The 25,722-nt window shown below is 40.5% G+C and overlaps 1 protein-coding gene across 3 annotated transcripts in view; it reads right to left on the bottom strand.

Annotated features, from left to right (window-relative positions):
• The window catches only part of MGAT4C (MGAT4 family member C), a 780,710-nt gene that overhangs the window by 659,527 nt on the left and 95,461 nt on the right, over positions 1-25,722 (bottom strand). For 2 of the 3 annotated variants that reach the window (XM_080661846.1, XM_080661845.1), the window contains exon 2: positions 8,669-8,701. The exons of the other annotated variant lie outside the window; for it this stretch is intronic. The gene's annotated coding sequence lies outside the window, so the exon portion shown is untranslated. The remainder of the gene's footprint in view (positions 1-8,668; positions 8,702-25,722) is intronic. 3 annotated transcript variants of the gene reach the window in all.

Here is a 25,722-nt window from a genome sequence, read left to right as displayed (position 1 = left end):
AAAAGAAATTCGTGCAGGGGGGCGGGGAGTCACTCAGCACAGCTAGCACCCTCTCCAATCCAGGACCCCTTGGGGGATATCCGACTGCCGGTTTAAGCCCAATCCCAAGGATCAGGCCTAAACCGGCAGTCTGACATCCATCTTGTAATTAGGGACCACTGGCTCCTAACTACCCACCTGCCTGCCTGCCTGATCACCCCTAACCACTCTGCCTGCCAGCCTGATGGCCCCTAACCACCTATGCCTTGGCCCCTGCCACTGTGGCTTTTTTAGGAAGGATGTCCAGAAGATGTCTGGTCTAATTAGCATATTACCCTTTTATTAGTATAGATTAGTTAGAGCTGCTACATCACCCAGGCTTGCTAGAGTGGCCTTGTGTAATAGATGTTCTGTCAGATCTAGTGGCATAGCCTCCTGAATCATCCAAGATGGGAACTCAAGGTTTCCCCAAAATGTAGGCTGTGTACACCCTTTTGTTGTAGTTGAGCCTTGATTGCTGGAGATATTTACTCCCAGAACAATCAGCTACAACCAGTGGCAGTGACCTCTGTGGAGGATTAGCTATGCAGGGACCCCACCCCATGGAGCAGGACTTACTTCAGTGGGGTTCTGGTGCCTACTGAATCCACCCGTTGAATGTGCCACTTGAGGGGGTGGTTGGGTGGTGCTTTAGTTTGGTCTGAACCTTTCTACTGGGTGTGTTGGCTCTGGGGACTCTTGAGAGGTGCAGACCAAGGTTAGTCACCACCTGTGTTTTACCCAGGTCCTCCTGACATGTGGTACAAAATAATCAGCAGATGGCTGCTACTTGTGCTGAACTTGGAGGTTTCCCGGAGGGGCCAAGCTGTGAACCAGGGCTGGTTGTGACCAGTGCCAGGTCTGGGCCACTTAAGCTGAAGTTCAGGGCACAGTGAGGCCAGATACTGCTTGACTGAGAGATTTTAGGAAAGTCTGACGTATAAGCCAAGATAGGCCATTGTATGAAAAACCACTGGAGGTAGCTTGGGTGGGCCCACAAGTTGGATGGGGTGGAATGGAGTCTCAGGGAATCACTAGGGAGGGGCAAAACATGTTAGCCAGGTTGATGGAGACTCACATATGGCACCAACCTACTGGCTCTGTGCAGGGATGGCTCAGAAAAGGAAAAATGGCCTCTGTCAGCACTTCTTTCGTACATCACAAGGTCCCTAAGGAGATAGTGAAAACATTTCACTTCAAATAAGCAGTTAATTATTATGTAAAGTTAGTCATTTAAATTTTGCTATATTGGGTTTTGGTCTTAAAATAACCACAAAGCATTTAATGACATAATATTTTTTAAAAATGCATGGGGCCTGCCTGGGAGTCCAAACTTTATCCTCAGTTGTGCAAGTTCATCTCACTGGGAATATGCAGCACACCATGCTTCAACAGCACCTTCAACTGTATATTTTTAAATAGCACGCTATCGCATTTAGTGTGGATAGAATCATTAGCCCAAATGTTATGAACCTCATGTAATTCAATTAAAGAAAGAACTGTGGATAATACTATTTCCATGGTCTTTCTAAACCACCACATATGTTAAGAGTCTACATCCTAGATTAAGCAAATATCAGTCTAAATATCAAGGACAGTAAGTAGAAAAGTCTTATGGCTGGGTGAGCACTTTAGAACTTTGTGGTCACAGTTTAGTAATGGTTTTCTTCTCTCATCAGCGACCTCAAGAAGCAGAAAAATGAGGATGATAGTGTTCGGAGGGCACTGTTAGCTATGCATACTAGGATACCTGCAGGGTGTGAACTGAGAGGGAAATTGAGCATCACTGCAGGTCATGTACGACTCTGCATGCAGCCTCTCCAAGGATCCTAAGACAGTGAAAAACAGAGCCAGTGTCTGAGAAAAGTTCAATGTCTGAAACTGAGGTGCATTCTATGAATGCCAACAAAAGATGCAAACTTATAATTCTGCTATAGGGTCTCATCATAATTACCTTATCTCCTAAAAATGAAACATGCATGCACGCACACACACGCACACACACACTGCAAAAACATGCATCTAAATGCCTCATTTTCATCTACCTTAACAAATTTTGTGTACAGTCTAAATCTTGCTCACACAACAACATTGGGATGCAGCCTACATGCACTATCAAAGCCACCTCAGAGAATGATCTAGAAGTCCCAAAATATATCTCACCAAGTCAATTTTTTAATAGTTTTATTAAGAATTAATCTCAAAATAATAATGCCTTTTATAAAAGTAAATATATTGGCAAATATTATTGAAAAGATTCTGGGTCTCAAACTATGACATAGGGCCTCTATTTCTATTTATATATTAGTTTTGGTTTACTCTCTTACCTCAGAATAGCAAATAGGGACAGGAGCAGATATCTAACTTGGTTTATTCACAAACCCCCGGCCAGTGTTGCCTAGTGGTTGAGCATTGACCTATGAACCAGGATGTCATAGTTAGATTCTTTATCAGGGCACATGCCCAGATTGCTGTCTTGATCCCTATAGGGGGCATGCAGGAGGCAGCCAATTCATGATTCTCTCTCATCATTAATGTTTCTCTCTCCCTCTCCTTTTCTCTCTGAAATCAATTGAAACATATTTAAAAACAACACAAAACAAACAACAACAGCAAAATGCAAACCAATCTGTCTGACCAATGGTATAGGGACCTGAATTTTGTAGACCTCAGTCATATGTTTATTCCTCATTCTGGTGGTGTAGGTTATATAGGGATGGGAGATTAATATACAGTATATGGGATCAACTGGGTTATTTTAGTGGGAGAGATATGGTGTTTCTGTAAAAATAACTTACGTTCATCATATTCCTATGTATATTAAACACACAGGTCATTCTGCTCATTATTCCTGCTTATTGAGAATAATATGGAGACCTATGTGTTTTATTAAAGCAGGATTCACCTTTTAAGACCATACAACAACTTTGTACATTGACAGCCCCATTACATAATGCTTATTCAGTAATTTATATAACAATTGGCTAAAAAGTTGGTTCTTACTGCTCTTTAAATGTTGAGAATATGAAACAAATAATATTGCCAGATTTATCACTGCTTTTTAGAATTATAATAATTAAATACTATTAAAAATACTATGATAATCTTTTTTATTTCTCTGGAGAGTTAACCAAAAGAATGTAACTACAGTGAAGTGCATTGGTAAATATGCACGAAGCATTTAATTAAATTTCTAATCTCTGAAAATATTTCTGAAATTATATGTTTGAAAATTATATATGAACTAGAGGCCTGGTGCACGAAATTCATGCACAAGGGAGGGGGATGTCCCTCAGCCCAGCCTGCACCCTCTCCAATCTGAGACCCCAGGTAGGATCAGGCCTAAATGGGCAGTCGGACATCCCTCTCACAATCCAGGACTACTGGCTCCCAACCACTTGCCTGCCTGCCTTCCTGATTGCCCCTAACTGCTTCTGCCTGCCAGCCTGATTACACCCTAACCACTCCCTTGACAGCCTGATTGATGCCTAACTGCTCCCCTGCCAGCCTGTTTGCCCCTAACTGCCCTCCCCTGCAGGCCTAGTCACCCCTAACTGCCCTCCCCTGCAGGCCTGGGTATCCCCCAACTGCCCTTCCCTGCAGGCCTGGTCACCCCCAACTTCCCTCCTCAGCCAGCCTGGTCACCCCTAACTGCCCTGCCCTGCTGGCCTGATCACCCACAACTGCCCTCCCTTGCAGACCTGGTCCTTCCCAACTGCCCTCCCCTGCTGGCCATCTTGTGGTGGCCATCTTGTGTCCACATGGGGCAGCCATCTTTGACCACATGGGGGCAGCCATCTTGTGTGTTGGAGTGATGGTCAATCTGCATATTACTCTTTTATTAGATAGGATTATATAGGATACAGGCCTAGTGCATGGGTGGGCGATGGCTGCTTTGCCCTGAAGGGTGTCCCGGATCAGGGTGGGGGTTCTCTTGGGGTGTGGGGCGGCCTGGGCAAAGGGCCTGTGGTGGTTTGCAGGCTGGTCTGGGCTCCCCGGTGACCCAAGCAGAGGCCCTGGTATCTGGGATTTATTTATCTTCTACAATTGAAACTTTGTAGCCTTCAGTGGAGCCAAGCCTCCTGCTCGTTCCATGGCCACAGCCATTTTTGTTGGGATTTATTTATCTTATATAATTGAAACTTTGTAGCCTTGAGCAGAGGCCAAGGTAGGCCAGGGCAGGTGGAAAGTTTGGCTTCCTCCATTGCCAGGGGCACTCAAGCCTCCTGCTCTCTCCAGCTCTGTGGCTAGCGCCATTTTTGTTGAGATATATTTATCTTCTATAATTGAAACTTTGTAGCCTTGAGCAGAGGCCAAGGCAGGCCAGAGCGGGTGGAAAGCTTGGCTTCCTCCATCACTGGGGCAACTCAAGCCTCCTGCTCTCTCTGTGGCCGCAGTCATCTTGGTTGAGTTAATTTGCATACTTGCTCCTGATTGGCTGGTGGGCGTAGCTTATGGGTGTAGCAGAGGTATGGTAAATTTGCATGCTGCTCTTTTATTAGATAGGATATGTCCTAACTTGTTTGGGTAACAATTAAAAGAGGAAAGCAAAAGAGAGTCAAGGCATTGTGGGGCTTTAGTGTGTGAGGCTTCTGTGAAGATGTGTGAGTTTTCCCTTTATATAGACATGTATCTAGATTTTTAAATTTGGATTTTATAAGATGCAGACAAAACTCAAATGACTAAAAATATATTTTTATAAATAATTATCATATATTTTAAAAATATGAAACATTTGCATTATGATTCAAAATAAAAACTTTGTCATTAATTATGATTCAAAAAGTTAATGGCAAATTACTAACCCAACAATTAATTATTCTCTTAAAATCCTCAATTGCCAATTTAAAATGCAAGATGTAACAATCTTCATGACCATTTTGATGCTGCTGCTCCCCAAATTATGAAGATTTATGCAGTTAAACTTAGAATTATAAGCATTCCTACTAATTATCCAAAATTAGTCTGTTCATTAATAAGTATTTCAAAAAACAAGTAATCCAATGCTTTAAATTTTTATTATCACTTCCAGAGCTATTTTGGGGGGCCTCTACTTTCATTGGTCCAGTAACTTATGAGTGCTTAAGCAGTAATTTTATACATAGATTGATTCTGATATATAATTAATCAATAATGGCCCCAGTCAGCTGGTATGGCTCAGTGGTTGAGCATCGATCTGTGAACCAGGAGGTCATGGTTCAGTTTCTGGTCAGGGCACAGCCAAGTTGTGGACTCAATCCCCAGTAGGGGATGTGTATCTCTCCTTGATGATACTCTCTCTTCTCCCTTCCTCTCTCTGAAATCAATAAAAATATTTAAAAATAATAATAATGGTGCAAACTTCCCCACCATATATGACATAATAGTCACAACTTAATTCATTCACATGACTTCAGAAATAAAATAAGATGTGCGTTTTTTAAGAGAGTTTGTTTTTTGTGAAATGTCATTTTAATAACATTAACATAAATGTGTTAAATTACTGAAAGTTTAAAAACCAATACTGATTTTAAGAGGCTATTCATTAATAAATACTAGTGACTTAAAATCAAATTTTCTAAATCTTATGACATTATACATTATTTTATACTACAGGCTGGGTGCATGAATTTGTGCACGGGTGAGGTCCAGCCAGCCTGCCCCAATGGGGGCCAACTGGGGCTGGGCCGGCAGGGGGGAAGGGGATGCAGAAGGTTGGCTGGCCAGCCCCATCCCCGATTGGGATTGGGATGGGGAGGTCTCATCAGGAGCAGGGCCAACCATGGGAAAGGGCTCCAGAGGTTGGGGCAGCAGATCAGGACTGGTCAATCCATCATAACGACTGGTCGTTCTGGTCATTTCAGTCCTTTTGGTTGTTCCACCATTCAGGTCACTGGGCTTTTATATATATAGACTAGAGGCCTGGTGCACGAAATTCATGCATGGGGGGGAGGGGTCCCCGCAGCCCAGCCTGCACCATCTCCAATCTGGGACTCCTCGGACATACCTCTCACAATCCTGGACCACTAGCTCCTAACCACTCACCTGCCTGCTGGCCTGGTCGCCCCTTACTGCCCCCCCTTCTGGCCCAGTAGCCCCCAACTGCACCCCACTGCCAGCCTGGTCATCCCTCACTGCCCCACCTGACAGCCTGGTCACCCCTAACTGCCCACCTGCTGGCCTGGTTGCCCCTAACTGCCCCTCTCTGCCAGCCTGGTCACCCCTCATTGCCCCCCTGCTGGCCTGGTCACCCCCAACTGCCCCCTGCCAGCCTGGTTGCCCCTAACTTCCCCCCCCCTGCCAGACTGGTTGTCCCTTACTGTCCCTCCAGTTGGCCAGGTAACCCCCAACTACTCCCCTCTACTGGCCTGGTCACCCCTAACTGCCACCGCTGCCAGCCTGGTTGCCCCCAACTGCTCCCTCCCAGCTGGCCAGGTCACTCCTCAATGTCCTCCCTGCTGACCTGGTGGCCTCTAACCGCCTCCCCTGATGGGGTGTGGCAGCGGAAGAGAGCTCTGGGCCCTGGCTGTAGCACGTTGGTAACAGGGAGCTCTGGGCCCCAGGTTTGAAGGCTGGCCACACCCCTGATCACAGGAGACCCAGAGTTCTGCCATGCCCAGGCTGGAGCCCAGAGCTCCCTTCTGCTGCTGTGCCCTGGCTGGGGCCCAGGCCCCAGTTGTTTGGTCATCCCTCATTTCCCCCACTGCCGGTCTGTTTGCTCCATGCAGCCTCCTGTTCAGTCGTCCATTTGGTCATTTAGGTCATGATGGCCCCTGCCTTTTTATATATTAGGATTATTATATATTGTAAAAGAATATATTAAAATTAAATAATCTACTTAAAATCTAGAAAATACCTGACTTTTCCATTGTTCTGCATTTCTTAATTAATGAAAAGCTATGTAAAAATTAATTCTAACTAATTGGTTCTCCAATGGTCATTTTTTAGTTTCCTGAATGTCAGGGAACTTAAAGAAGTTGGGTATAAATAACAATGATGTTGGTTAGACTAGATCACATAAAAGACTTTGGATAGACACAGATTAAAATCGCCAACACTCTCTTATTCTGTGTACCACTGTGTAATTCCCACACCTGTGTTTAAGTACTTTAGTCAAGTATTATGACTTTCTAATAAGATGGGGAAGAATTCTGGTATCAAACATGCTGCTTTCCAAGGTTGAAACAAATCCTATGTTGCATTATGGTTGCATTTTCCCTACATGTTTATAAATGAACCTTTTGTTTTAGTTTCATGAAAAATATTATAGAAAACCTCTGAATACTATACAAATACACTCCAAAACTCTCACAGAAGAAGGTCTAAAGATAATAGACCCTTGTCTAATAATCAACACTAAAGAATGTGGTCCTTTAGATGTTCAATCTCAAAATTTCACATAATCATGGCAAAACATTATTTATAACTTGACAAAAGACAGTTTGAAACATCTGAAATTTGAGTGAGATCACTTGGGATATCACTAAACCTTCCTCTTAAAATTGTCAATGAAATGTATCGAATTAGATCTTTAAAGGAAGTAACATGAATGCAAATTATCTTTATTTTCTATTGCAAAATTTCCCTAATTTTAGACATAAAACTATAGAGACAGGCCATCAATATCCAGGCAACAGATAAGATAGAAATAAAAAATATAAATTAATAATCTGAATAAAATTTCTTTGTAAATTTATGGTTGACAACAGGATGTTACCAACCTGTAAGAGGGGACAAGCTGGGCTGAGGGACCCCACCAGGGCATGAATTTTCACAAGTAGATATTTTTACTTAATATATACAGGGTGTCCCCCAAAAAATGTATACACACCTTAACAGTTGATAGCTCAATTTTGAAAATAAAAACATTTTAATAAATACTGCCTTTATAATTATTCAAAGTGTGTATAATTTTGGGACACCCTATATATGAAGTTATACAATTAAGATTGCCTATAATTTTATCTTCTGGAGTTAGTAATTGCTAACATGTAGATCTGCATGCTTCTCATCTTTTTTCCATGTTTTATTATACACAAAGAAACAAATATAACAGCATGTGCATATATATATATATATATATATATATATACATATATATATATACAAGTTTAATAGTTTTGTTCTGTTTTTATTGTTTGTGTTTAATATATAAAATAGGTAAGCAACATTAAATGTAATTTGATAGTAATTAAATAAATATAATAGATACATAAATGGAGAGACAAAAACCACTTTAAGTTGGTGGTTTTAACAAATTGTGAATTATTAAAATTTAACTCTAAAGATGTAAAAGTAGAGTTTAAAGGGTATATAATTCTAAATAATATAGCAAAAATATTCTTTAATGAAAAAAACTTGAGTATGCATGAGACTGCACAGGTCTTAAAAGTATATTTTCCATTTGGAGTAAAATGCTATGGCCTGCCTATTAAATCTGCAATGTGAGTTATATTTTAACCTTCCCTGATTTTAAAATATTGAAAAGTTTCATTCATTACAATTACATCTTTACATTCATTTTTATATTTTCACTTATCTTGAACCTTAGACTATCTTGATAGTGTTACTAGTAAATTCAGGTTCTTCCATGTTAGTAGATTAAGTGCCTAAAACAAAGTCTCAACATAATAAATTGACTGGCAGTTTCTTGATAGTATATAGTACTTACCCATTCAAGAAGGTTGTAACAGCAGCTGAGAAGCTGTCAAGGAGAAAAATGCCAGAAGGATTAATAAATCATATTTCTATAACATGATGATGAAAATTATAAGCAACTATGTGAAAATCAGGTCACTAGCATTCAGATGGCTTGGCTTCCTTAAGCCGCGGTGGTAGAGTGATGTACATTTATCTTCTGTTATGCACTGGTAAGTAATTGGCAAGCTTGGTATATATAAACATTACCTAAAGACATTATGATTGGCATGGATTCAGAAAGTGTCCTCTGACATTACCATTAGCTATTGAAGATCTTAAATATTGCTGGAGATGATTGAAGAGGCAAAGGGAAGCCAGAAGTCAAATACTGACAATAGTAGTATGAAAAATTGAGAGGATAATTAGGAATAAAACATGTACACTTAAGGATATAAAAATTTTAAAACAAATTAATGAAATCTAAATGTCCACATGGTTCATAGAAAAGAGTGATTTAGTACATTAAAACATAAGGAAAGAAACTATCAACACAAGGGCACACTGAATGGTATTTTTAAATTGTTATTGTTTTAATGTTTCTTATAAATAGAAACTAATCTTCTTAATGTATTTCCCTGTTATATATGAAAGGAAATATATTGTCATTATCTGTGATCCTATATAAAAATGCAAAACACCAGAAAAAAAAGAAGAGAAACGCAGGAAACATAAAATAAAACAAAACCAAAAAACAACTCAATTGCCAATTCCCTTGTAATCAACTGGAAATAAGTTTTTTTAACTTATTGTTAAAAGTGTTACTTTCTTTTGATCCTTTCTTTTCCCCATTAATCCCTTCTGGCCCACCTCTGACGCCCATCCAAGTCCTTCACACGCTATTGTCTGTATCCATGGGTTATGTACCTATGCACACAAGGTCTTTGGTTAATCTCTTCCGACCCACCTACCTGCACCTTCCCTCTGAGATTCTACAGTCTGTTCCATGCTTTTATGTCTCTTGATCTATTTTATCAGCTGCTCATTAGATTCCACAAATGAGTGAGATTATGTGGTACTTGTATTTCTCTGACTGGCTTATTTTTCTTAGGATAACACTCTCCAGGTCCCCCCATGCTGTCTCAAAGGGTAAGAGATCCTTCTTTTTTTACTGCTGCACAATATTCCATTGTGTAAATGTACCACATCCCACATCTTTTTTTATCCATTCTAATAAAACACTTGGGCTGTTTCCAAATCCTAGCTATTGTAAATTGTGCTGCTATGAACATAGGGGCACATACATTCTTTCTGATTGGTATTTTGGGTTTCTTAGAATATATTCCTAGAAGTGGGATCACTGGATCAAATGGCAGTTCCATATTTAATTTTTTGAGGAAACTCTATACTGTTTTTCATAATGTTTTTCATTGGCTGCACCAATCTGCATTCCCACCAGCAGTGTACTAGGGTTCCCTTTCTCCACATCCTCATCAACACTTGTCATTTGTTGATGGTAGCTATTCTGACAGGTGTGAGGTAATAGTTCATTGTTGTTTTAATTTGCATTTCTATGCAAATGATCAGTGACTTTGAGAATTTTTTCATATGTCTCTTGGCCATCCAGATGTCCCCTTTGAAGAAGTGTCTATTTAGGTCCTTTGCCCAATTTTTATTGATTGTTCGTCTTCCTTTTAAGTTGTATGAGTTCCTTACATATTTTGGATATTAATCCCTCATCAAATTTATCACTGGCAAATATGTTCTGCCATTCGATGGGCAACCTTTTGTTTTCTTTTTTAAAAATATTTTTTATTGATTTCAGGGAGGAAGGGAGAGGTAGAAACATCAATGATGAGAGAGAATCATTGATTGGCTGCTTCCTGCTTGCCCCCTACTGTGGATCTAGCCCACAATCTGGGCATGTGCCCTCACCAGGAATTGAACCATAACCTCCTGGTTCATAGGTCGACACTCAACCACTGAGCCATGCCAGCAGGCTGGGCTCCCTTTTCATTTTGTTGATGGTTTCTTTTGCTGTGCAGAAGCTGAAAATCTTTTGAGAAAGTCAAGCCATATGAAATATTACATTGGGTTTGGTTAATTAATGCTGAAACAAGGTAGTTTATTGATAAATAAATGTAATTAAAATAAAGTTAAACATACTTATAAAATCATATTTCCAAAATAAAAGCCTATGTTAAGTGAGACGTTTTTAATGCGTGCTGTGGTGAGGGAGTTTTTAATTTTAGTCCATTAATACAATTATACATTGCATGGCCTAAATTGCTAATTCTTACTCATTGACACATATTGTAAATATAGCTGAGTGTGAAAATTAAGATTTCCTCTGTAATTATATCTCTTGGAGTTAACCATTGTTAATATGTGGATCTACTTGTTTGTGTTCTTCTCCTTATTTTATTACAAAAATCAAGTCAAAGCAGAACAAAATAAAATCTTTCTTGTTAAATTTGTGCACTCGGGAGGGGTCCCTCAGCCCAGCCTGTGCCCTCGCGCAGTCCAAGAGCCTTCTGGGGATATCCAACTGACAGCTTAGGCCCGCTGCCCGTGGGGAGCAGGCCTAAGCCGGCAGTCAGACATTTTTAGCACTACCGTGGAGTTGAGAGCCCGGCTTCTGGCTGAGCGGCGCTCTCGCTGTGGGATCACACTGACCACCAGGGGGCAGCTCCTGCTTTGAGTGTCTTTCCCCGGGTGGTCAGTGCACATCATAGTGACCGGTTGTTCCACTGATCAGTCAATTTGCATATTAGCCTTTTATTATATAGGATACTAGAGTCACAGTGCACAAAATTCATGCACGGATAGGGTCCCAAGGCCTGGCTGGTTTCCCACTTTCCCACCTCCCCACCTCCTCTCTCCCTTGCCACCTGCATGGTTCCACCCCCCTCCTTCCTGCCTCCACGCTTCCTCCTTCCCTTGCCACCCACACGATTCCACCCCCTTCCTCCCTGCCTCCACGCCTCCTCCTTCCCTCACTCCCTCAGTGCCCCACTGCCACCACTGGTCGCCCTCCATGGTCTGTGCTGCCCCCTGGTGGTCAGCACACATCATAGTGAGTGATCGAACTCCCATTCTCCTGGTCGAACTCCCAAGGGGACACTTTGCATATTAGCCATATATATATATATATATATATATATATATATATATATATATATATGATGAATGTTGACTCTAATCTCACTCAATAAATGAGTACTATTGAGTTTGCTGCATATTATGCTAGTATTTTTCTGTGTACATATCAGCACTTTTTATATTACCTTATGTATTTATATATTAATTATTTATATACATATGGCTACATATTATAAAAACAGTATTTTCTAACTCACTTTTTTGTCATAACACTATATCTTAAGTATCTTTCAATATCAGTTCATACTCATCCAATTATTTAATGATTATATACCTGTAATAGAAAAATGAGAATGATTAACTTACATGTATTTTTTTAGTAATAAAATAATTCTGCACTTAACAGTTAAGTTAGTTTTTATAGTTAAAACAAGACTAAATAAGTTTTGCAGGAAAACAAAGCAAAATACCTTAGGAGAATTTATGTCAGGTGCAATTTGTAATGATAGATGTTATCCTCAAGAAAATAAAATTGTGTAAGTAAGAAAGCCAAGGATTTACTCAGCAGAACACAGGTCTAACAAGTTTCGTTCTGAATATAGCACAGCTGAAAAGTGAGTATTAAGAGATTAATTCTAAAATAGATTTTCCTAAATTGATGCTAAGAACTTCAAAGTCATTTGCCAAAATCAAGAGTCAGAGCATTTAAAACATAGAAGCTATTCCAACATTGTTGAATTTTCATTTTAACTAATTTATTTTTGGCAAGATTTTTATTGAGATAAACAAAATCCATATTGCCTGTTACAAGGACTCAACAGAATGACAAGCATTTGAAAAATAGAACCTTAATCTCATAATCAAAGTGATGACAAGATGTTATACATCACTTCCATCTTCCAACACCCATGAAATCATTGCCCCAAATGGCAGTAGAGTACCTGTATTAGTTTATCCTCCAGTGTTGTCTTTTTTAAGTTTGAAAATAGTCACTCTATACACACCTTAATATCTGTTGTGTTATTGTTGTTCCCAATGGTACCTTTAGAACTGACATACTCTTGTTATTCAACCAAAATTTATAAAAATAAATTACCTCAATTTTTTCAAATGATCATGGTATAGTTTCTTTGTTAACTCTTAGGTGATTGAAAATAAACCACATTAGCCATAAATATCCTTTGAACCACAAGCACTGAAAATTGACATTACAGTGTGGATTTTTCATCTTGACAGCTTACTGTAGGAGCCAAATTGCCCCAGATTTTCTTTAAAGAACAGGATAAACCAGGTCAAACATAAAGACTAAAACAAAGCACTTGCTTATTGCTCTAAAGGAATAAACTTGGGGATCAGATTTCACATGAGATTTATTCCAACTTCTGGGTAGAGTAAAATTTTAACCCATAAAAATTATCAGTAATGTTGTTCCTTTCAAAATGTCAGAATAAAAGAAGTTTCTTAATGAAACAACCTCACTTGTCTTGTTCTAAGGATAAGAAACAGACAGCACAGGCACAAAATTACATATAGTCACTTTAGGGCATAGATGAAGATATTTTTAAAGTTATTTGGTTATCAGTGAATTTTTCTGCCAATAAAAATCTCAATGTTATAATTTACTAGAGGCCCGGTGCACAAGATTCATGCACTCGGGGGGTTCCTCAGCCCAGCCTGCACCCTCTCAGAGTCTGGGAGCCCTCAGGGGATGTCTGACTGCCGGCTTAGGCCCGGTCCCCTTAAGCCAGCAATCAGACATCCTTAGCACTGCTGCGGAGGTGGGAGAGGCTCCCACCACCACCACTACACTCGCCAGCCATGAGCATGGCTTCTGGCCGAGCAGTGCTCCCCCTGTGAGAGTGCACTGGCCATCAGGGGGCAGCTCCTGCATTGAGCATCTGCCCCCTGGTGGTCAGTGTACGTAATAGCAACCGGTCATTCCGCAGTTCGGTCGATTTGCATATTAGCCTTTTATTATATAGGATACTTGTTAATGTAGTACTAAGAAAAAAGGGATCAAACTAAAGATATCCTAAAATGCTTAGCCCAAGGAATAGTATCACCATACAAATATATAATTACAGGCATAAAAAAAAGTGCAATGGGTTATTTTATTCTCCTGTAAACTGTATATACAGAGTTACAGAAAGAAACAAGGACCTCCTGCTGTTGCAGAATATATATATATTCCAGTAAAAGTAAATATCAGTAAAATAGTATTTTGCTTTGGGAGTAGTAATTGGACTCTGCATGGGTCATGTTCAGAAAACATATTAGGGACAGTTGGTTAAAGAGCAAGCGTATCAAAATAAATACAGGAAAAGTGAGGCAGATGCTAAATTAAGTTTGCAATAATGATACTTCTCTTCCTTTGTATAAATAATTTCACTGTATTAGTTAATATTTATTATACTGTTGTTCTATATTAGGTACTATGTTTATTTTTTTAAATATATTTTATTGATTTTTCACAGAAAGGAAGAGAGAGAGATAGAGAGCCAGGAACATCGATGAGAGAGAAACATTGATCAGCTGCCTCCTGCACACCCCCCACTGGGAATGTGCCCGCAACCAAGGTACATGCACCTGACCGGAACCAATCCTGGGACCCTTCAGTCTGCAGGCTGATGCTCTATCCACTGAGCCAAACCTGTTAGAGCACTATGCTTATTCTTCAGATATGTTCATTTTATTCAATCCTCCACAGCAATCCCACAAAGTAGGTTTTTCTTATTAATTTCACTCTAAAAATGAAAAACTGAGGCATGGAGAGACTTAATAATTTGCTTTTGGTCCATTAGCTACTGTCAATCAGAAGCTAACAGAGATTATATGCCACCAGTTGCTCTACCTTTAATTTCTGGATAGTCATAATTACCCATTTATGTAGAAAGTTTATAGTTCTTAAAGAACTTTTATGCCTGTGATCTCATTTTTTCATTATACCCATTATATTCAGCTTGTGGGATGGTTACTGTTCTGTATAACAGACACACTAAAAATATGTCTGGGATTTAGTAATTTTAGGAGTAATTAAATCCAGATTTTATAATAAGGTCAGCTGAGGCTCCTGTTGCAACTGCCTTCTGCCCATTCTGGCTTTTCTGACTTCCCTAGTGGTGATGTTTGTTTGTTTGTTTGTTTGTTTGTTTGTTTTCCCAAGAACACACCCAAATTAACTTCCTGCATGTAACTGGACATCTCAGAATCTGTTCTAGGGAACTTCACCTAAAACAATATTTTCAGTATCAAACCATTCTTTTAAATGTTTGTCAAATCTTCTTGGTCCCTTTAATGTTCTCTTGGTGTTTTCTTTTTATCAGTATTTTCATTTATTTTTGCAACCTATAAAGTATATGTACTTTATATATCCAGTTTTGATATTCTGTCTCATTTTGGAGACTCTAGCTTCTGGTGCTTCGTTTCTTTGGATGTTTTGGGGTTTTTATAATAAACTTACATTTCTTAACATTTTACTTGTAGGGATTATTTGCGACTTGGGCTGAAGATAGGTTTTTCTAGAGAAATTTGCAATTGTTACTGCCAGGTAACTGGGAGCTATACCAACCTAGCACCACTGTGAATGGTAGTATTACACTGACAGTTTTCATATAAAAAGGATAAATTCAGGCTACAATCCAAAATGGGGTTAGATTTTAGCTAGAAGTATTATTTTCCCCCATTGTTCAGCACTAGGTTTCCAGATAGGAATACCTTCTTGTAAAACTTAAGTGAGTGCAGTTATATCCACTTTACACTTTCATAGAGGAGCTTGCCAATTTGGTGGATTCAGCTTTATGATGAAATTATAGTCTTTTAGCCTTTCTAACTTAAGCAACTACTGAACTTACCTCCTTGTTCTCTACTCACTGAAAATGTATAAAAAATAAAACTCAAGTTCACTGGAATTCACAATTGCTTTTAAGGTGGCAGCCAGTATCAGCATTCAGCTTGTCACTTTCCATTTACCTTTCTCCCCCCACAAAATATTTGTTCTTTTTAGCTCTTCAATGCAGTTAAATGTTAATTTATTCAGCATTTTTAATTTTTCCCCAGTCAAAGAGAGGGACAAATTACTCATGCTACCATATTGCAGAAATCTAAGTCTCTCCTCTAATCTTCATCATATATACTCACCTTTAACATGTGGTCCTTTTTTCTCCCCAAGTCAGTCAGCAGGAATGAAGTGAAAATAGAGACCTAAGGGCAGAGATGCTAAATCTTTGGTGTTTATTCTAATGAAAGCTATGTTACTGACAAAACAAATAAAAGTTTGAAGAATGAAAAATTAAATCACACCTCCCTCAGAATAAAAAGAATAATTACTCCTCTGGTACAGAGAAAAGTTCAACAATGTGTTGGATAGAATCATTTAGACCCTGTTGGGACCTCAAAAGAGGTTCTATGCCTTGACTTCCTACTGTTAAATTAGTGAAAAGTAAAAGGGATATTGAAAAGAACTATAGAACAGTTTTCGGGTCCCAAAATAAAGGATGAATTTTCCCTCAATCTAATCTGAAATTATATGAAGAAACAAGAGGCCCGGTGCATGAAATTCCTGCATGGGTGTGGTCCCTAAGCACGAGCATTTAGTGTGCAAGGGCAGGTCCTGGCTGACCTCTGGACCCTGGACAGTGCCTGGGCCCCTGGGCCCCTGCATGCCTCCCTCCACCTGAGTCATGGCACCCAAGTCCCCACATGGAGATGCGGTGAGCACAGCCAAACACCGTGGGCCGGGGCACAGCGTGGGCCTCTGGGCCGCCCAGTAGCATGCTCTCTCCTGGCCGGCCTCACAGACCTGCTCCTGCGCGAACCCAAAGGGAGCCCGACTGGCACCTGTGGTCCCAGTGGTTGTGGCTCAGCTCACCTGGAAGACACCGCGTGGGTGCAGAGTGGGTTGCTCACAGGTGTCTGGCATCTGAGCACGGGGGCTTCCCCAGCACAGGAGCCTTGGTATCCTGGGGGAGAGTAGCAGGGGGAGTGAGAGCAAGCTTGATAGACACTCCGCATTCTCACTGCACCTCCATCCCCATCACCCCCGTCCACCCCCAGGTAGCCAGGGAGAGGTTGCAGCCCCATGTCATAGTGAGCGATCAAACTCCCAGTCTCCTGGTCAAACAACTGCCTGAGGGGACAACTTGCATATTAGGCTTTTAATATATAGGATATCTCTGTAGAATTCCCTAGTAACCTGAAGAAATTGGAGCAAAAAAATGAGATGTCTTTTTGCTGCTCATGTGGGAGAAGACACAGGCAGCCATATCAAGTATCCTGTGGTCCCTATGTAACTAAAGAAAGCAAAAGCATTTCCTTTTGCCTCTAGAAGCAGGACAGTTGGTTGAAAGAGAGAAAGCAGGCAGATATGAGAGGAATCTGAGGTCATAATAAGAAAAAATTATAACAAAGAGAAGTGCAGGATGTATGTCAACAAACCAGGTGGGAATACAGAAACCTCAACAGATGCCAATGTGGTGGGTATATGGAACATGATCATACATTGCGACAGATGTCAGTCTAGACCAAAAAAAGGCTGAAGCCCAGATGCCTCACCACCAGATATTATTATATTATATTATATTATATTATATTATATTATATTATATTATTATATTAACTTTTCAGAAATTAAACTAATCCAGGAAGAAAGAAAGAAGGAGAAGGAAGGGCAATTCTGATCTGAGTGAATAAAAATCTGAGTCTGAGAATACTTTGAAGCAACTGATTTTATTTAAAATTGTTAGGTTTATTTTGTTTTGTTTCTTCACTACCAAGCAGAATGGAAACTCAGTTAGAAGCTATCCCCGGTTATGAAAAAAATATATAAAATAAAAATAATTACATTTTGTCACCACTTGAATTTTAGAGCCTGAAAATAGTTGTCTGTTCTAGTGGGAGTGGTCTTCTTATGATATCCCGAGAAAAGGAATTTTCTGAGACTCGCATGGGAGGATAGAATGTTGTAGAAAACTTGTGGAATCAAACCCCTGCATTTTCAAGGCCCCATTTCCCTTTGTTAGACTAAGGAAGAAGGTATCAGTGGTTTCAATAGGGTTGGAATCAAAGCCAGTGTCAGAATGTTCCCTCCGTATTGGAGCAGGGTCCCTTCCAGCATCAGGCTAGTTTAGTTTATGCCCCCTGTTGCAGTCCATCAGTCTATTGCCTGTGGGCTCCACATGGCTATGGGCCACATGGCTTATGCAAAAGAATCAAGAGTCAAGAGAAAGTGAACTCCTTCCTTTGTCTGCAGGATTATGTATTCTCAAATTTTTACAGGCTTACAATGGCCCTGACTACTCTAGCCATTCCGTGGTTCTCCAGGCTTGACTGACAGGCACTTTCCCTGTGTCACCCTGACTCGTTGTGTATGCATCAATCGTCCCCTTAGTCCAGCCCCTTCCCCCAGTGATCTGCAGGGTATGGGCGGTGGTTTCCTGGGCACTGTGAAGTTGCAGCTTCCTGGTGAGACTACCCAAATGGCCATGCTTATAATGCTCCCTTTACTCCTTTTCTATTATTAATAACAAGCTAATTACAATAGTATACCCACACAACATATATTCCTAATCTTTTGTGAAGATAAAGAATAGATCTCACAGGAGAAAAGTTGTGGCCGTGTGTGTAAAATACTGCTGACAACTAAAGTAGGACAAGAACCTGATGACTATAGCACCAAGTTACTAACTGGGGACCCTGCAAGCAGAGCTCTGGAATGGCAATGGTGGAAATAAAAATGGAAGGGGAGGTTTGGGGGAGAGGGGTAAGAGATTAACCGAAGGACTTGTATCCATGCAAATAAGCACAACCAACGGACGCGAGACACTGGGGTGGCGGGGGGGGATGAGGGCAAGTGCTGAGGGGGTAGGGGAGGTCAGGGGGAGGTCAGTGGAAACAAAAAGAGACATGTGTACTACTATTTGTAATACCTTAAACAATAAAATTAAATTTAAAAAACGGAAGGTGAGAAATCAAGTGGAAGGTGAGAAGGTCAAAGTATTGGTGCATGCAAGAACACAAACAAGCTAGGAACACCCTGCCTCCTGAAAAACACGCACGGTCTTGAAAAGGTGGTTATAAAGGAAAATAGTAAAAAAAAAAAAATACATAAAAATAATAGCTATGGAATGTATGAGGTCAAAGCAAGGTTTATTTTCCTTTATTTAAGATGGTACGTACTAGACTATGTTTGCCTGATCAAAGGGAGTGTGTGCTAGAATCCAAGATGTTGAGAATGCAGCAGACAAAAGGGCTAGAAGTGCGTGGAAGCAAAAGAGCAGATGTGAAGGGATTGGACTTGGATCGGAGTAGTGTTTTTCTCATTGTAATGGAAAGGGAAGTAGCAGGTTTTTAGATATGGTAGCAAAATGGTCAAGTAGTTATGGTCTGGTGTATTCTGTCTGATAATAACTGAAGTCATGCACTAGATTAGTAGAGAGAAAAATAGTAGTAGAAAAATACAAGTAAAGTGGATGATATGTGACTTCATTGTGGAAATAAAATAAAGTTTTCGGGAAAAACACTGTTTCTTTAATACATTGTGGAAAGACAACTTGAGTTTGGTGAAAATGAATGTGCAGTGCCTCCAATGTATGGTCTAATGTTTAGCTGTTGGGGAACAGACTCAGAGAGGGGTTTGTCTATAGTTTCAGTGTTGACATATGTGTATGAGCTTAAGACGTCTAGAATATTTATTAATGAGCAAAAAAAGAGAGTGAAAGAGAGAGAGAACTCAAAAACATGTTCAACAGTGTGGTGATTACAGGGGCACGGCGTGGGTGGAGGTGGAAGAAGGCATAGAGGGGATAACTGATGATGGGGAAAAAAGAGTAATAGTAAACATAGCATAAGCAGAAGTAGAAACTGGATGTGGAAGAAGAATGTGAATGTAGAAGGGAGCTGCTCGGTAGTCAGACAATGGGGATCAATGAATTGGGCACCCTGTCACTGAAGTTACTGATGATCAAAAGAGGAAGAGGAGATCAAAATCTGAAAGCCACAACAGGAAGCAAGGGAGTCCTAATTATAAGAAACCTGTGCTGTATGCTTTTTATTTGATTTCTGGCAAATGGGATTGTTTTTGAACATATGAAGTGCCTCATTTTGGCAATGTCTGCCATGTAAGGAGCCAGTCACAGAAAATATTCAAATAAATACTGGATGAGTATTAGTTATGGTATATATTGCAAAGAGGCTTCCAGATATAAACAATTAGATTATACCATCAGTGAAGTCTTTTCCTACTCCAAGATCTCTTCTGAATCTGAATGTTGATCCATCCACCATCCACATTTTCTTTTTCTCTCAATTTCAATCTTTGGCAAAATTAACTGTATCTTCAATGTCTCCCTTGAATGTCTCCCCTACTGTTTTATTCTAATTTAAACCTCCTCTTTCTTAAAGATGGTGCTTCTTCTAGAGACTTGATAAGTCTGGGTTTCAAAATATGGGTATGTTTTTTCTGTATTCATCATTCTATTCCAGATAATGATATTTTATTCCTCTATAAAATACATCCCTTGTTGCTGTCATCTAAGACCCACCCCCTCCATTTGTTCTTTGGAGCTATTAGTTCTTGGGTTTGTTCTTTGATGTCACCTCCCTTGGTTCTTTGATGATGTTAGCTCCTGGATCATTGTAACTATCTCCAGTACTACTTCTGTGGTAGTAGATTCCAAGTCCAGTACCTAGCTTGGCCATTTTTTCCAATTGTCATGCTTCCCACCCTAACGCTATAACTCACTTCTATGATCATATCCAGCTTTGTTGTTACTATTCACTGCTTCTGTCCACAAACCTCAATTTTGAATATGTCTTATTGCAGTTTTCTATCTTTTCAATTCACTCTCTCTGTTTGATCCCAACAATAGTTTGAAGCTATTGAAACCTTCCCATTTTTTCCTTCTCTCTCACCCCTCAACCAATACCCACACTTCTGTTATTATCAACGTTAAATTTTATTGTTAATCCTTATAAAATCACTCACTCAAAAGGGGGAGGCAAGATGGTGACTGGCAGGAAGGTAGGGAGAGAGAGTGTGTGAGAGAGTGAGGGAGCGATAGGGGTGTGTGTGGACGTGTGTGGGTGTATGTGTGAGTGAAATAGGGATAGTTAGACGGTGCAGTTCTTCCAGGGGGTTGCCAATCTGGGCAGTCTTAGACGGCAAAACCCCACGGCCGCCGCAAACACTCCAGGGAGGACACTGGCGGCACAGAGACCACGCCATCTTGAAGAACAGAACTGCTTGAGACTAGGGTCCTAGCCTTGCCACCACCCAGTCTGGTCTTGGAAGCAAACCAGGACCTTACAGCCGCTCTGATAGAAGACCAGCCACCACAGCTGCAGACCCAGGGACACCAGGACTCCAGGCACCCGGCTGCAGATTTCCGTGAGTCACAAAGCCAATACCCCTCCCCCACCAGCCCCTAGGCAGCGACATAGAAACTACCAGACCCCAGCCACACAATAAGGCTTTCTGCACACACAAAGAAGTGGCGACTCTGCCTGACTTTGAGCCTTGGTGTCAGACACGGGAAGTTTGTTTCCCGCAACTAGTCTCCATGCCCAGGCAGGGAGACTGAGCGGAATTCGAGCCTAGCCGCTCACCCCTAGGGAGGTGGTCTTCTGAGACCAGATCCCGTGCCCACGCAGGGCAGGGAGACAGCGTTGAACTTGAGCCTGGACTTTATTTCCCGTGACTCGTCTCCATGCCCACGCAGGGAGACAGCACTGAATTTGAGCCTGGGGGTGCAAACCCAGGGAGTTTGTTTCCCATGAACAGACCCTGCACCTTAACAGAGAGGCTGTGGTGAATTTGAACCTAGATGTGCGGTCTCGGGGAGTTTGTTCTCCACAACCAGACCCTGTGCCCACACAGGAAGGCAGCGCTGAATTGGAGCCTGGGTACATGGACACAGGGAGTTTGTTTTCCACAGTGCACACCTGCGTGACCAGACCCCACACCCACACAAAGGGGCAGTGCCACCTGACTTTGATTTAGGGCAAGCGCACACAGAAGGCTGTTTACCGCGGGGCAGAAGTGGACCTCCTGCCAACACAGTGTGACTGAGCAACCCAGTCTCCCAGGCAGATCAGGGACCCTGAATCACCACACAAGAGGCAGCATTGACCACCAGTGACTAGACTTCGTTCCACATTATGTGCGCCTGAGATCCCTGATTCCCAGTATATTCACACTAAGAGCCAGTGACTCCAATTCTTGACGCATGTGCACACAGGGACTTGATTCTCAGTGTGAGGTAACACTAAGAAACAGAGACTCTGATACTTGATTCTCAGCATGGATACAAGGAGCCTCTGACTCCTGACACGCAATAGGGGACTTTGATTTTTGGCACACGCCAATGGGTTCTCTGTTTCAACGTGGCGCAGGTAGCATCCCTGATTCTAGGTGCACACACGAGGCCACACTAAGTGCCTGTGACTCTGACCCAGGGCATGCGTGGTTCCCACCAACCCACAGCAACCGCACGTCTTGGTATCAGAGCTCTTCAGTGACACTTGGAGGGTGCAAAACTCCCACTAAACATGGTCCAGGCTCCCACAACTTGATATCTGAACCTTCTGGTGATAGTCAGAATGGGGAGACAATGAAGCAATCCCCAGAGGAAAGAAAAGGAGGAATCGCCAAGTAAGGAAATAAGTGAAACGGAAGCATGCAACATGACAGAAAAAGAATTTAGAGTAATGGTCATACAGTTCATACACCGGATGGACAAGAAAATCAACAACCTATGCAAAAATCAGGAAGAAATGAAAAATGATATAGCACATTCAAAAATACCATGGAAGGTTTCAACAGTAGACTAGAAGAAGCAGAGGACCGAAGCAGCGAGTTAGAAGATCAGGTACAGAAACAAGCCCAATCTGAACAGCAACTAGAGAAAAAAATTAAAAAGCAGGAGGAGAGCCTAAGGGAGCTTTGGGACAGTGCAAAACGAAATAACATATGTATAATAGGGCTGCCAGAAGGACAAGAAGAGCAGCAAGGATTAAAAAAATTATTTGAAGAAATAATGACAGAAAACTTCCCTGATATGGGGAAGAAAAAAGTTACTCAAGTACAAAGAGTCCCAAGCAATATGAATCCCAAAGACCCACACCAAGACATGCCATAATTACAATGGCAAATGTTATCAACAAGGAGAGAATCTTAAAGGCTGCAAGAGAGTGACAGAGAGATACCTACAAAGGATCCCTCATCAGATTATCAAATGATTTCTCAACAGAAACACATCAAGCTAGAAAGGACTGGAAGGAGATATACAAAGTGATGCAAAACAAGGGACTCAATCAAAGAATACTCTATCTAGCAAGCCTATCAATCAAAATTGAAGGGGAAATCAGGAGCTTCACAGAAAAAAAAAGGCTAAGGAAGTTTATCACTACCACACCAGCAATGCAAGAAATGCTAAAGGGAATGCTGTAAAAAGAAGAAACAAAAAGGTAAGAAGGAACACAGCCTCAAAAAATAAAAATGGCTACAAACAAGTACCTTTCAATAATAACTTTAAACATAAACAGATTAAATGCTCCAATCAAAAGACATCGAGTGGCTGAATGGATAAAAAAAAAATGACCCATATATATGCTGTCTACAAGAGACCCACCTCAGAACAAGGGACTCACACAGACTGAAAGTGAAGGGATGGAAAAATATCTTTCAGGCAAATGGAAATGAAAAAAAAGCTGGGGTAGCAATACTTATATCTGACAAAATAGACTTCAAAGTGAAGGCCATAACAAGAGATAAGGAAGGCCACTTCCTAATACTAAAGGGATCGATACAACAAGAAGATATAACCCTGGTAAACATATATGCACCCAATGCAGGAGCATCCAAATACATAAAAAATCTCCTGGAAGATATCAAGAGAGAGATAAACAACAATACAATCATAGTAGGGGACTTTAATACACCACTGACATCACTGGATAAATCCTCTAGACAAAAAATCAGATGGACTTAATTGACATCTTCAGAACATTTAACCCCAAAGCTGCAGAATATACATTCTTCTCAAGTGCACATGAAACATTTTCAAAAATAGACCACATACTGGGTCACAAACAAAGTCTCCCCAAATTCAAGAAGATTGAAATCATACCAAGCATCTTTTCAGACCACAATGGCATAATATTAGAAATAAATTACAATAAAAACAATCCAAAACACTCAAAAACTTGGAAGCTGAATAGCATGTTATTAAATATTGATTGGGTTACCAATGAGATCAAAGAAGAATTAAAAACATTCTGGAAACTAATGACAATAAAAACACAACAATCCAAAACCTATGGGAAACAATGAAAGCAGTCCTGAGAGGGAAGTTTATAGGCCTACCTCAAAAAACAAGAAAAAATGGTAGTAAATCATCTAATGCTACAACTCAAATTATTAGAAAGAGAGCAACAAGAAAAGCCCAGAGTGAGCAGAAGGAAGGAGATAATAAAGATTAGAGCAGAAATAAATGACATAGAGACCAAAAAAACAATACAAAAGATCAATGAAACCAAGAGCTGGTTCTTTGAAAAGATAAACAAGATTGATGAACCTTTAGCCAGACTCACCAAGAAGCAAAGAGAGAGGGCTCAAATAAACAAAATCAGAAATGAGAGAGGTGAAATAACAACAGGCCCCACAGAAATACAAAGGATTGTTAAAAAATACTATGAACAACTCTATTCCAACAAACTAGACAACCTGGAGGAAATGGACATATTCCTAGAAAAATACAACCTTCCAAAACTTAATTGGGAAGATTCTAATAATCTCAATAGGCCAATAACTATGGAAGAAATTGAAGGAGTCATCAAAAAGCTTCCAGCAAACAAAAGCCCAGGCCCAGATGGCTTCACAGGAGAGTTATACCAAACATTCAAGGAGGAACTAAAACCTATCCTCCTCAGACTATTCCAAAAAATTCAAGAGGAAGCAACACTTCCAAACTCATTCTATGAAGCCAGCATCACCCTAATACCAAGACCAGATAAAGACAACACAATGAAAGAAAATTACAGGCCAATATCCCTCATGAACATAGATGCCAAAATCCTCAACAAAATCCTAGCAAATTGGATCCAGCAGTACATCAGAAAGATCACACACCACGACCAAGCAGGATTTATACCAGGTATGCAAGGATGGTACAATATCCACAAATCAATAAACGTGATACATCACATAAACAAATTGAGGGGGAAAAAATCACATAGTCATACCAGTTGATGCAGAAAAAGCATTTGATAAAATCCAACACCTTTCTTGATAAAAACTCTCAACAAGGTGGGAATAGAAGAATCATACCTCAACATAATAAAAGCCATATATGATAAACCCATAGCCAGCATCACACTCAAAGGACAAAAACTAAAACCATTTCCCCTAAGAACAGGAACAAGACAGGGATGCCCACTCTCACCACTCCTGTTCGACATAGTACTGGAAGTACTAGCCATTGCTATCAGACAAGAAGAAGAAATAAAAGGCATCCAAATTGGAAAAGAAGAAGTAAAACTGTCCTTATTCGCAGATGACATGATACTGTACATAGAAAACCCTAAAGACTCCATCAAAAAATTATTAGACTTGCCAGAACCGGTTTGGCTCAGTGGACAGAGCGTCAGCCTGCAGACTGAAGGGTCCCAGGTTCGATTCTGGTCAAGGGCATGTAACTTGGTTGCGGGCACATCCCCGGTGGGAGGTGTGCAGGAGGCAACTGATCGATGTTTCTCTCTCATCGATGTTTCTGACTATCTATCCCTCTTCCTCCCTCTCTGTAAAAAATCAATAAAAAAATATTTAAAAAAAAATTATTAGACTTAATAAATGAATTCGGCAATGTAGCAGGATACAAAATTAACACCAAGAAATCTATAGCATTTCTATACACCAATAAGAACTTACAGAAAGAGAGACTAAAAAAGCAATCCCATTTACCATCATACCAAAAAAATTAAGACACCTAGGAA

This window comes from Plecotus auritus (assembly GCF_963455305.1).
Source record: "Plecotus auritus genome assembly, chromosome: 3".
Lineage (NCBI taxonomy): Eukaryota > Metazoa > Chordata > Mammalia > Chiroptera > Vespertilionidae > Plecotus > Plecotus auritus.
Note: the sequence above shows the minus strand (reverse complement) of the source record. Positions and strands in the feature narration are given on the sequence as shown.